At 37.4% G+C, this 13,876-nt stretch overlaps 1 pseudogene; it reads right to left on the reverse strand.

Annotated features, from left to right (window-relative positions):
- Window positions 1-8,256: 8,256 nt before the first annotated feature.
- LOC103551002 (uncharacterized) lies at window positions 8,257-12,034 on the reverse strand (annotated as a pseudogene).
- Between the last annotated feature and the right edge of the window lie 1,842 nt (window positions 12,035-13,876).

The raw sequence follows: 13,876 nt of genomic DNA on the forward strand, positions 1-13,876 counted from the left end.
ATTGTGAGTTTGAAACTGTTGTGATTATTTGTATAGAATAAAGAATAATGTATAAGGAATAAAGAAAAGAGCAAGTAAACAACCTTGAATAACATGAAGATTTCACAAACAGTGAGGAAAATGAGCAAAGGAAGGAGAATGAAAGAGTTTAAAAAGCTGTAAAGGAATTAAAATCTGCTTTAACTTGGAAACCCAGGGAGAATGCTTCAAATAATTGGAGATGGTCAATAACGTTAGTGCCACAGAAAGGTTAAGCAAGATGGAAAAGTTGGCTGTAAAGTTCAATTTTATTTGGATTCTGCCTCCTCTATTCCCTAAGCCAAAGAACCTCTCCTTCAATGCCAAAGAACCTTCAGGATTCAGCCCCCTATGTCTCCAATTAGAACAAAGATATTCTACAAAATTGTCAATAATGTTTTGTCTGAATATTACCATCCAGAACTGAATTGGTGAAGTTACAATTAATGTAAGAAGGAAAGTGTATTTCCAGGTATAGTTCTATCTTTTTAGGGAAATTTTTAAAAGAGTTTGGTAATAGACTAACGTTACTCTTCTCAGTCAAGAGTTACTAGAGGTACAAAAATAATGAAAGAATTAATATAAACACATAAACGTGTATTCTCTACCTTCTTAAAGATTCTCCATGTGCTCTTGTCAGCCATAGTCCTCATTAATTATTCAGGGATATTTGACATCATGTAAACACTTATTTTGTCTATATCTCTGTTTGAAAGGGAACCAGGAACTTCATGGGAAAGAATTTGAACTTTGTTTATATTAAGGTTCAGACATCCACAAATGTGTCCAGGGGGCCGTGGTTCCAGGAGCAGTGAGTCCGTGTGAACATCGTTTTGTTTCCACGCCTCTACCCCATCAAAATCCACAGACTGATAAGGTCTGGGAAAATCTATACTTCCATTTAGAGTAGAACTTTCTTTCCATGCATTTTCTAACGTTTTCAAGACACATAGAGATGCTCAGCCTCTTTCACCCTAGAGAGAATTGGTTATCTTCAGAGGAGCACAGCTCCACAATGCATGGAACCACGTTGATTAATGCAAACATATATTCTAATTACTAGAGAATATTTTAATCTACCAGAAAACAATATGATTTAATTGGTTACCCTACTTTTTTGAATTCAGTGAACAAGCTGCTTCATATATGGAAGTCAACAGCAGATAAGAGTATACATTGCAAATGAAAAATAAAATATCTTATCCAATATTTAGTGTTTAATCTGAGCTTATTCAGGGTGTCTAGAATATTGCTCAGCAGTATTTCTAGAGCTCCTAAATTCCAGGTCAATTAGCTGAACCATCCTTTACCACCAATCAAATATAGGTTATAGAATGTCCTGAGTTTTCCTGAATTAAGAGCACAGCAATTTTACTTTTTCTGTTTTGATTGCTTATTACTACCTTCCTTCTATTATGTGTTTTTCCTGGGGTGGCCATTTATAACTCCTACTGCTCTTATTTTTGTCTTCAACACATTTCTTTTTTTATTTCATCTTCTGGCGTTTTGGCTCAAAGAAATAGTGAAAGAAACAAAAAGGCTATCTGTTTTATTGTCTACAAATGGATAGCCAAATTTGTACTGCCTATATACGGAAATGAATCTTCCCATTTACCTATAGCACACTGAGGGTTTCTGCATTATGCTAAAGCACTACATACTGCCAATAGCTCAATTATATACACTTTTATAGTTCATTACCCAAACCACCTCTCTCCCTGAGAAATCCAGAAAATTAGCTCTGCCTCATTGACTCACGGTAGAGATGCCAGTCTGGACAGAGTTTTTCAAAAAGAATTAAAAACAACTACACTTATTTACATATGTACTTTACTGGTGTTCTTGTCTGTTACATTATTGCACCAAGGGTTCTGTTAGCCCATCAAATGCTGTTGTATTTATTTAAAGAAGGTTCCAAAGCCAAGTTCAGATTCTGATCTCTGTGTTGACCAGTTGGTCTTCCTCTAAGCCGGTCTTACTCAAGTCTGCAGGTAGTTCAGCAGACTATAGTTATAAATGCACAGGACAGTTTCTTGCATTTTAGAGTCAACGATATTCAGAAGTGTGTGCCCTTGCTCCTGAGAGGAGCATGTGGCTGTATCAGAACATAGAAGTTAATCTCTAGAGGATGCCATCACTTTATCCCAACAATTAAGGTTTCTCTAGAGTCTTTGACGCATGTAAAGATAAGCATTATTACTAATGTTGCTGTGATTATTATGATGAGAATTTTAGTCAACTGCAATCTGAAAGAGTGATTCATCATTCCTCATCTTCTTTAATATTTTACACAGCTGTGTCTGTCGAGACTCCATTTAAAGGACATAGGTACCTCTCAAAAAACGTAAATCACAAATGATGTTTGATTTACGATCCACCAATGGATACCTGAGGCATACAGTATCACCTATGAAGTAGTTTTGGGAACCGTTAATTCTCTCTGTTGTAATATCAGCAGCATACATGAGCACATCTTAATGGAGGTATCAGGCATACAACAGGAAGCATACACAAAACTGATTGGAAGAAAAAATTTTTGTAAAATCCCAGTTATCTTTTTTTTGAGGGGGGGGGTGAAGAAGATTTGTCCTGAGATAACATCTGTTGCCAATCTTCTCTTCTTGCTTGAGGAAGATTGTTGCTGAGCTAACAACTGTTCCAATCTTTCTCTATTTTGTGCATGGGATGTTGCCACAGCATGGCATGATGAGTGCTGTGTAGGTCCACGCCTGGGATCAGAACCTGCGAAGCCTGGGCTGCCAAAGTGGAGCACACAAACTTAACCACTAGGCCACTGGGCTGGCCCCCAAATTATCTTTAATATAACTTTCTAGTAGTCTATTTTATTTGTTTTTCTTTATCCAAAATAATACTGAGCTAACACTCCAAGTAATTTTGAGTTATTTTTCAAATTGAGCAAGATAGTTATGTAGAATTATGACAATCATGTCTAAATTATGTTAAAACCCTTGGTTCAATGAGTCAATCATGGTATTAAAATTGATTCTATATTTTCTGACAAAATCATAATAAAGAAATGGGATTTTTCTCCATTTTATTTAAGAAAATTAAACAATTCAGCCAAATAACTAGTTACAAAAGTGAATGACAGTCAAATTCCTACTCATCACTCTGTGGATCTAAATAGTAGATTATGGTCTTCATTTTACCACATTGAAAGTTTGTTCTTCTCCAATATTTAAACTGGTATTTTTCAATAATGACATCTTAATATCAAATTATTGGACAGATATTACATATACCATATGATATTTTTCTTTCTTCTCATCTGAAACTCTTGAATGTTTACATGTCATTTAAATTGCTACTCATCATTTTCAAAGTTGTCTTTATGTCCACCGGCTGGCCCCTCAAAGTTGAGTCTTGTGTAATTATAAATAATTTTCAGTGACTACTATTATATTTTTCTTGTTTTATTTATGGATCTATTAAAATCAAACCTATAGGAAAGAATATCATGGAATATAAATAATTATGCAAAAACAAATGAAAAATAAAAAACTTGAAAGAAGTGAGTACTTTATGCAATCTAGGGTCTAGATAATCAAAACTCACTAATGAGTTGTCAGGAGATTAGAAGAGTCAGCTAGAAAAGGAATTCCTTTAGAACCGTCAGTGCTAAATTAGCTCTATCAGGATCACAATAAAAGATACAGAGAGTACTCAGTAGTAGGCTAATTAACTTTCTCAATATAAGATGGTTCAGGTCTCACTGCAAACAATTCGGATTAAAAATGTTCATTTGTAAGCCCTTGGATCTATTCACGTATATTCCATGTATTTACATGTACAATATCTGAAACTATAGGAAAATTACCACACTCAGAAATAAACTTATTATATATATTTCTTTTATGGGAAATTGAAACAAAATAGTAAATATTATTGTAAAGTCTTTTAATCCATAAAACCTTTAATCTTTAGTGCCTTCAGGGAGAAAACTCATCTGCTTTTCTTATACCTTCCACTTTGTAAAGTTCACCTTAACAAGGCTTGTTAATCCAAAGAAACATTTTCATTATTTTAGGCTTAAGCTTTAAAGTACAATTGAGAGTCATTCACAATAGTCACATAATTTTCCACTGACGGATTGCTGTCTGCTTTCAAAGAACAATCATTTGTAATCTTACGATACAATGGTGAGTAAGCACCATCTTAAAGCAGTTTGTTTTGTATTAACTTTTCTGTTAACTCCATAATTTGTTTACAACCAAAACAAATCAGTCAACACATCTGTAATTTTCATTAGTGGCACAGCTTTTCTCTCTGATTTCAAAACAAAATCCTTGGCCGATGTGTTCATTAAATTCTGACTTTGTTTTCGTCCCCGTGCAGTATTCAAAAACAGCATGTGTGGTTCTTTTTCAAGACAATCGGAGTCTGAGACAAATCAAAACTAGAGTTCTGTCATCCCTAATATGCTCTGGAGAAGTAATCAGACTCCTTAGCTGAGTCTGTTTCAGGACCCACATTTCATGTGTGTGTGGCTACTCTGCAAGCCAGGTGGATATTTTATGAGTACTTTACTACCAAAGGAAAAAGAGGACTGATAAGCAATGACGTCAGCAACTAATAGATCTTGAACCCATCTTGTCTTAGATAACAATTGAGTAAATGTGGACGAATATTGATTACCTTTCTAGAAATGATTGCTTTCTTATTTTCTTTTTGGCTCCTTATCCTTGGCCCAAGAAGTTGATACATTAATATTGCTTTACCACAAAGATTTGCAGGCTTATTGCCTGGAAATTATGTGTGCAATTTCAATTCATTTTATAAAACATCTGTGTACGTGTGATATACAAAGAATTTACAGTTAGTCCTAATCCACCCATTGTAAACCCCATAAAATTATTCTTTTCCTTCGCTGTGTAACCTACTATTAATTTTATTAATGAGCTCAATGTTCAAATAACACAAGAACTTTGGCTAATGACAAAGGTCAAAACCTCTGTGAGCTGGGCATTTAAAAACAGTTTTTGAAAGGTCAAACTAATTGAAAACACTAGGTTACTCCCCTTTTGTTGTTTTGATCCACAACTATTTGTACCTCTGTTTGTCTGAGAGCAGAGTACACTCTCTAATAAAAAGATGGGAAATAAAACAGTGACTGTCACTGCCAGAGGTCAGTACTGAAAGACTTTTAAAAGTTCTATTAATAAAGTTAACAATATATGATTTGAGTAAATGCTGACAGGCAGTACTTTATCAACTAATCTTAGAACACCTACTACTTTTGTGTGACAATTTTTATTGCTGTGATAATTTGAATTGCTACCATCAAAAGCATTGCTGAGAGTCGGGCACTATATAGTGTCATGTATAGCGAGCGTTGTATCTCAAACGGGATGACATGGTTTCTACCTTCTAAATACATCAAGGCTGGATGAGGAATATGTGTTGAAAACCAACAGGACAATATCCTAATATCATTTCAAGGTCATTGACAAACTTTATCATACCAGTTAAAAATATCATACCAATTAAAAATATCAGGTCAACTGAAATATATAAAAAAATAAATTAGGCATGTTAACTCACTTTGTCAAAGATTTATCACAAAATTCCCTTAAAAATAATTTATTATAGCACCTCAAATGTAAGTGAATTTGTAAAACTGCAATCAAAAACATACAATTTTTGTAACACTTTTACTCCTTAAAGTTTCAAACAATATGCATGTATATACAAAACCATATTCATATGAAATTTCACTTTTTTAAGTTCTGGATGGAACTGGTTATGTCAGAATGTAGAAAGGAGAGCAATGATTTTTTAAGTCTTTATTTTTTTTGAGATACTTTATTCAGAGTTTATTTTCTACCCGAACTTTTCTTTTAATCAACTTTTCATTTCCAGCAGTTACTTTCTTTTTAAAGCACTGTAGTATAATCATATAATTTGATGTAGAAGGGGGAAAAATGTTCTCTTAAAATTGCTCCCTCTTGCTTCCAATCCCAGCCAACTGGGTTACATTTTCAGTGCTTAAAAATGTGATGAATAGGAAATTGAGTCATTTAAACCTATACATCACCTAGGATATGCATAGAAAAGAATCTGAAAGCTGAGAGACTTTTCTTGTGTGTGATAAGCTCAGGATTTCATCAGGCTTTTACAACAGCTAATAGGGTGAAGGATGGCATAGCTTCACAATACGAGAGATAATGCTCCATTCCCGCAGGTAGTTATATAATACCAATCTCCGTAGCACTTAGTCTTTAACAAAAGACCAAACGAGTTCTTTCTGGGAGTTACTTAAAATATAGACCAGGACAATAAAGAGACTGAGTGTCACTGCGTATTGTTCAGAGGAAAGGACAGAGGGCAGTAGGAGTTGGACAAAGCAATAGGTATATCTGAGACAGCCTGGCTCCTAGGCTACCTTGATACCACATTTGTGCTTATAGGTTTAAGCACAGCCTCAGTTACTGCTCAATCAATCCCTATGAGATTTAAAGATTTCTGAGGCCACTGAGACTTCGAGGGATTTATTACAGCAGTCATTTGTCACAATTTGCCTTTATGGTTAGAGAAATTCAATGCATTTGTAAAATTAAGTAGAGCTGTTCACAAAGAAGTATCTGAGACTTCTCTAGTTCTATAAACGATTGCATTTTGACACATTCATATGATTCAATTAAACCTGTTAATGTATAGTGGAATGGCCATTGAATTCATATCGATATCTCAGCATATTGGCTTAATTGACTTAATGTCTTATTAAGTCCTCACTAGAAGTAGAGAAGTTTACAAACACTGATGAACAAACTGGAATGATTTCAAGAAAAACATTTAACTGTTAGCCTACTTTGTCTTGGTCTGAGTTCTCCAGAGAAACAGACCAAATGGTACATTAGTATTTATACATATATATAGAGAGAGGGAGAGAGAGATTGATTATATGGAATTTACTCAGGTGATTATGGAGGCCAAGTCCCAAGATCTGCAGTCAGCAAGATGGAGACCCAGGAGAGCAGATAGTGTAGTTGTAGTCCAAAGGCTGGTAGGCTCGAGATCCAGGAAAACTGAATGTTTCAGGCTTAATCTGAAGGCTGAAAAAAAAGTGATGTTCCAACTTAAAGGCGATCAGGCAGGAGCAGTTCCTATCACCCTCTGTAAGATCAGTCTTTTTGTTCTATTCAGTCCTTAAACTGATTGGGAGAGACCCACCCACATTGATGAGGACAATCTGATTTACTCAGTCTACCAATTCAAATATTAATCTCATTCAAAAACACCTTCACAGGCACACCTAGAGTAATGTTTGACCAAATGTCTGGGCACCCCATGGCCTAGTCAAGTAGGTGTCTACCTCTTGTTAACATGACACCCATACACATCTCCTTAAACCATAGTTAATGTCCAAATAAAGACAATAACAAGGTCATAATTCCACCTAACATGAGACAAATATCCTACGTACAGTGAAAAATGCACAAACTCCTTCCCCAGAAGAGGAGGTAAAGTCCCTGAATGGTGTTTGCTCTTCTATGATATCCTGTAACTTAAATACTACGATGTAAAATTGACAATATTTAAATACTATTATATAAAGTCAATACATCTTTTGTTACATAAGAGATGAAGAAAACAAAGATATTTTAAACACATACACACACACGCATCCCAACATATTCATAAAAAAATAAGAGAAAATACTCATGACAATTACAGTCCTTATTTCTGTAACTGGCTGCATGCCCCTAGCTGGTTTTTATGACTACCTTCTTCCATTACCCATTCTGTATTTCATTTGCTCTCAGCATGCACCTTAGCTGGTGGTAGTTCTTTACCTGGTGGGGTGATCCAAATCTTTGTTCCTGAATTCCTGATGAGTCAGAGCCATTAGCAGTCCTTCCTGGATTAGGTTGCTGTATTTTTCCATTGACCTAAACTACAAGACATGGTAATACTAAGAGACGTTCTAAGAGATCTCCTGTATTTCAGACATACTCTTCTTTATCTCCATCGTATAGCAGTTGTCCAATTTCCCCTTGGTCAGGATCAATCACCCCAGTTAGCATCTTAGCTCTCTTCTTTGCGTGTTGATTTGGAAGCATGAGGAGCTCCAAATGGCTGAGTGACAGTCTTAACTTTCAGTGTAATGGAAAGATTGATATGTCTCCTGGTGAAAACGTTTCTCCCTTTGGATCTAAAACCTCTAAGACAGCAGAGCGTAAGGTCATGGAAACATGAAGCAAAAACTTTGCTAGTGGGTCAAAAAGGTACCATTCTCATTTCTGCTTCTTGATTCCTGGACCCATTAATCCTGGTTATTGGAGAAACAACACCATATATTGGATGCTGATTCAGAGCATATATAGCTTTCTGGAAAACATCACATCAGTCTGGCATGGTATTGTTACCTAGCTGACACCATAACTGAGTCTTCAAAAGGCCATTCTATCAAACCAGCCACTTCAGGATTGGGGAGAACTTGGTAAAGCCAGTGAATTTCATGAGCATGGGCCCATTGACATACCTCTTTTGCTGTGAAGGGAGTTCTTGGTCAGAAGCAACACTGTGTGGAATATTATGATGACGACAAGGCATTCTGAAAGTCCACAAATGGAAGTTTTGGTAGAAGTATTACATGCAGGGAAGGCAAATTTGCATCTAGAGCAAGTGTCTATTCCAGTAAGAACAAATATTGCCCCTTCAGTGAGAGAAATGGTCAAATGTAATTGACTTGCCACCAGGTACCTGGCTGATCACTCCGGGGAATGGTGTCATATTGAGGATTCAGAGTTGGTTTCTGCAGGTGGAAGACTGGGGACTCAGTGGTGGTCAAAGCCAGGTTGGCCTTGGTTAGTAGAAGCCCACATTGCTGAACACATGCATAACCTCCATCCTTGCCACAATGGCCACTTTGTTCATGAGCCCATTGCGTGAGGACAGGGATGGCTGGGGAAAGAAACCGACTAGTATCCACAGAATGGGTCTTCCTATCCACTTGATTATTAAAATACTCCCTTTGATGATCACTCACATGAGACATAAATATCTTCACGTTTTTTGCCCTTTCAGAGAGGTGTATCCACATACATTTTCTCTACATTTCTGTGTCACCAATTTTTCAATCATGTACCTTCTTAGTCCCTGACCATCCAGTCAGACCATTGGCCACAGTCTATGAGTCAATATATAATCACACATCTAGCTAATTCTCCTTCTAAGCAAAGTGAACAACTAGGTACACTGCTTGAAGTTCTGCCCACTGGGAACATTTTCCTTCACCACTGTTCTTCACTGATGTCTCAGAAAGAGACTATATTGTTCCAGTTGTTCACTTTAAGGTAGTCCCTGCATATCATGCAGAACTATCTGAAAACCAGATCCAAGTCTTCTTTTCCCCTGTCAACTAATCTTAGGGAACTCCCCATGAGGCCAAAGGTGTAGGCTAGGAAAGAGAAGACAGTGTAGCAGGACTAAGGACCACTTCTTCATGTAACTTACTTGTGCCTCCAGGGCTACCTCAAACTTGATCATGTATATGCCATTTTCATTTAATGATGGAATGCTGCTCTACATGCCTAACTTTAAGGGCAAATTACACCGAATTTGCAATGGGCAGCTCAGGTTGCATGGTAACTTAGTAGTCCATTGTTAAGTATTCAGTCTTACTGATGCCCACTAGTAAGCCAACAGCTGTTTCTCAAATGGATGGTAGTTATCCACAGAAGACAGCAGACCTTTGCTCCAAAAGTCCTAAGAGCCTATGCTGTGATTCACCTATAGAGGCCTTTGAAGGCTCTAGACAGCATCCCTATATGCCATTGACAATTCAAGCACCGTTGGATCTGTTGAATCCCACGGCCCAAGTGGCAGAGCAACTTGAACAACAGCCTAGTCCTGTGGCAGAGCCTTCTCTTGTACTGGGCCTCACTCAAAATTAGCAGTTTTTTGGATCACTCAGTAAATAGGCCAGAATAACACACCCAAATGAGGTATATGTTACCTCCAAAGTCAAGAGGCCCACTAGGTGTTGTGCCTTATTTTTGATGGTGAGAGTGTCCAGATACAACAACTTATCCTTTACCTTAGAAGGAATATCTCGACATGCCTCATACCACTGGACTCCTAGAAATTTTACTGACGTAGAAGTTCCCTGAATTTTAGTCATATTTTTCCCTACCCTCTGTCAGGCAAACGTCTTAACAAGAAATCCAGAATAGTTGCTTCTTCTTGTTCACAAGTCCCAATCAGCATAATGTCATCAATGTAATGGACCAGTGTGATATCTTGTGGGAGGGAAAAATCACAAAGATCTCTGGGAACTAAATTATGACTTAGAGCTGGAGAGTTGATATACCCTTGAGATAAGGCAATGAAGGTGTGTTTCTGGCCTTCCCAGCTAAAAACAAACTACTCTGATGGTCCTTATTGACGAGTATAGAGAGAAAAAAAATTGCCACCTCAATAGCTGCATACCAAAAACCAGGGGATGTGTTAATCTGCACAAGCAATTAAAGTATATCTGATATAGCAGCTGCAATTCATGTCACAACCTGGTTAAAGTTACAGTAATCTACTATTATTCTTCAAGATCCGTCTGTCTTCTGCACAGGCCAAATAGGCAAGTTGAATGTGGATGTTGTGAGAAGCACCACTCTTGCATCATTCAAGACCTTGATGGTGGCATGAATCTCTGCAATCTCACCAAGATTGCTTTTGGTTTACTATTTTCCCAAGTAGAGGCAGTTCTAGTGGCTTCCACTTGGCCTTTCCATCATAATATCTCTCAGTCTATAGGTCAGGGAACAAAACAAGCAACTGAGTCTATCTAATCTGATTATGCATTTTGGAACTGGGGTAATAACCACAGGATGTGTTGATAGCCCCACTGGGCCCACTGTGAGACAGACCCCAGCTGAAAGTTCATTGGTCACGGGCCCTCCATAAGCCCCTACTCTGGGAGACCACAGTGATTATAGTCTCCTGGTATTAGTGTCAGTTCAGAGCCAGTGTTCCTCAAAGTCTGATTATTTCCTTTTCTTTAAGGCAAAATTACCCTGGTAAAAGATCATAGCTCCCTTTAGGGAAGGCTAGGAGAAAGATGAGTACTACATTTTTGGTTGTGTGCTGGGATCCTTCCTCAAGGGGACCTGACCTTCCCTTCATTCAAGGATTTCTGGGCCTGTAAACTGGCTCAAAATTCTGTTTTTATGATTCAGATTAGCTTTTTGGTCATTTCTCCTAGAACTTTACTGCTTACACATATCAAGTAAGACTTTAATAGGCTTCCTACCTACTTCACTTCTAGGAATACCACGAGCAACTAATTGACGCTGTAGGTCTGTAAGAGTCAAACGATTCTGGTTACTGCTTTGACTCTGTGGTCTATTATGGTAACCATGCCCACCTTGCCTTTGGTGATTGAGGGCTGCCATTTGGTGCTAGACACTCCAGGATCCAATTCCTCCCCCTGACTTGAGGTCCATCCTACAGTGAAGAGTGGTCACAGAGCTTACGAATCTACTTCTCACAATCATGATGAAAAGTGTGTATTGTGAACCTTCCCAGTGTGGGTGAGTAGACCCTAAATGACACATCTAACATTCCAATCCCTCTAAGCCTTTGAATCCCTTCTACGTTAAATCAAGGCAGGCCTGACATCTCTATTTCATTCACTGTGGGCCACCTGTGGGTCCATGTTTCAGGCAAGCAGTTAGAGCCATTTGTAACTCTTCAAACTGCAATATTAAATCCAGAATCTGCTTAGTGAACCCCTATCAATAAATTCAGCCTAATCCATCTTTAAGTTTTTTCCATTTCTGCAATGTTCTCCAGATTTATGTCTTTATAAATTAGAAAACTCGAGTAGTTCTTTTGGAATGTAGTGCATCTCCTCATGGGTTATACTTTGTTCCTTACCTTTAGGGGTCTGTTGGGACTTGAGTCTAATTACAGTTCTAGAAGCAAAGAGAGGTAATGGTGGTGGATCCTGAGGAGAATCAGCATTGTTTTGTATGGCAACCGCGTGACGGGAGGCCATTGCAGTTCCCTCAGGGAAACTAGTTAATCTCTTCCAATAAGCATAGAGAAGCACTTCCACTGAGATTCGGGAGGCCTCTTCCACTGTCAAAGAAGACTTATCAAAATTTAGGGACTCAGTCTCCCCAGCTTCATCAGAGTCTTCCCACAAGTCCCCTTTCTAACCAAGTAATGTCCTCACTTTAACAGTATGCACTCTCAGAGGCTGGGAATTCAATTTGCTTTATAATTTACTCACTGGAATGGTGAGATTCTGGGTTAGGTTTTCAACAATGTCAGCCCTGTGGTTACAGGAGACGAGTCTCCTTCAGGGCACACATAGAAGTTCCAGTCTTTATGTGGTCCGTGACCTGGGAATTAAAATCCCTGACCTCATCCTTTTCTTTCTCAACTTTGTCCTGTAACATTAGGAGCAACTAACCAATCTCAGGAGAACCAATAGTGTACAGTCAGCCATCTGTATCCTTGGGTTTTGCATTTGTGGAACTAACCAACTATCCATGGAAGATCCAAGATTGGTTGAATCCGTGGATGTCAAACCTGCAGATATAGAGAATTGTCTGTATTCATTGTACTACACCATTTTATATAAGGGACTTGAGCTCCAGCAGATTTTAGTATCCTTAGGAGTTCCTTGAACTAATCCCCTGTGGATACCAAGGGATGACTGTAGTTCCAGTCCAAAGGTTAGTAGGCTCAAGATTCAGGAAAAGCCAACGTTACAGTCTGAGATTGAAAACACACAAAAAAGCAATGTCCTAGCTCTAAGGCAATTAGGCAGAATTGCCTTTACTCTCAAGATGGTCAGTCTTTTTGATCTATTCAGGCCTTAAACTGATCCCATCCACATTGGGAAAGGCAGTTTTTTTTACTCAATCTAGAAACACCCTCTCAGATACACTCAGAATAAAGTTTGACCAAATATCTGGGCACACAGTGGCATAAAATTAACCATTATACTCTCCAATTTTTTTTTTACCATAATTTAAATGCTTAACCCTCCCAAAATGTAGTTTTTTTTGCAGATATGAGAAAGGAGGGGCATGAGAAAAGGACATTTGATCAGATATCTGTATTTTAAATAATTGACAGAAACCCAAAGATGACGTCCAATATTTTTTCCTAAAGATCCACCAATAATTTTCTGTTATTTTTATAGAGTACTTAATTACGATTAACTCAATTATCTTCCCAAATATACAAAAACAGTCTTAGTAGCATCATCTACATGGTTCACCCATATATATATATTTCAGTGAGATATTAGTGGGACATCTTACAACTGGTGCTGGTTCATCAGCTAAGTTGCTCTTTTGATGCGACTTCAACTAGTTTTTCAAAAAATCTTTTCCAAAATAATTGAGAGAAAAATACATAATTCAACAAATATTTCTTGCCCCTACGTTTGGTAATGCGCTTTATTGGTGAGTGGATAGGTGTTGATAATTTGAACCTGGACAATGAATATTTCTAGGTGAATAGTACACTACCAGGATAGGAAATGTTTTCATGCTACTCTCAATCACCAACAAATGGTTGCTATTCCTCTGCCAATCTGGTTTACAGTAAACCAACACAGAGTATTTTCTGGCGCTGCTATAAATACTATATTATTTAGCATATTTTAAAAAAAATCTATAAAACAACATCCTTGCCTAAAGGAGGCATTAAAAGATTGTCATATCAATTGTATAAAAACAATAATGTCTGTCCTATTTAAGATAAATATGTATATGGCTTATAATCTAAAATAAGTATTTTTTACAAGATTTGTGAATTATTTAGTCTGTCCCTTATTCTGGCCATTAGCTTTATTGTGGTGTAATTAACCTTCAATAAGCTG

This window comes from Equus przewalskii, chromosome 27 (assembly GCF_037783145.1).
Source record: "Equus przewalskii isolate Varuska chromosome 27, EquPr2, whole genome shotgun sequence".
Classification (NCBI taxonomy): Eukaryota; Metazoa; Chordata; class Mammalia; order Perissodactyla; family Equidae; genus Equus; species Equus przewalskii.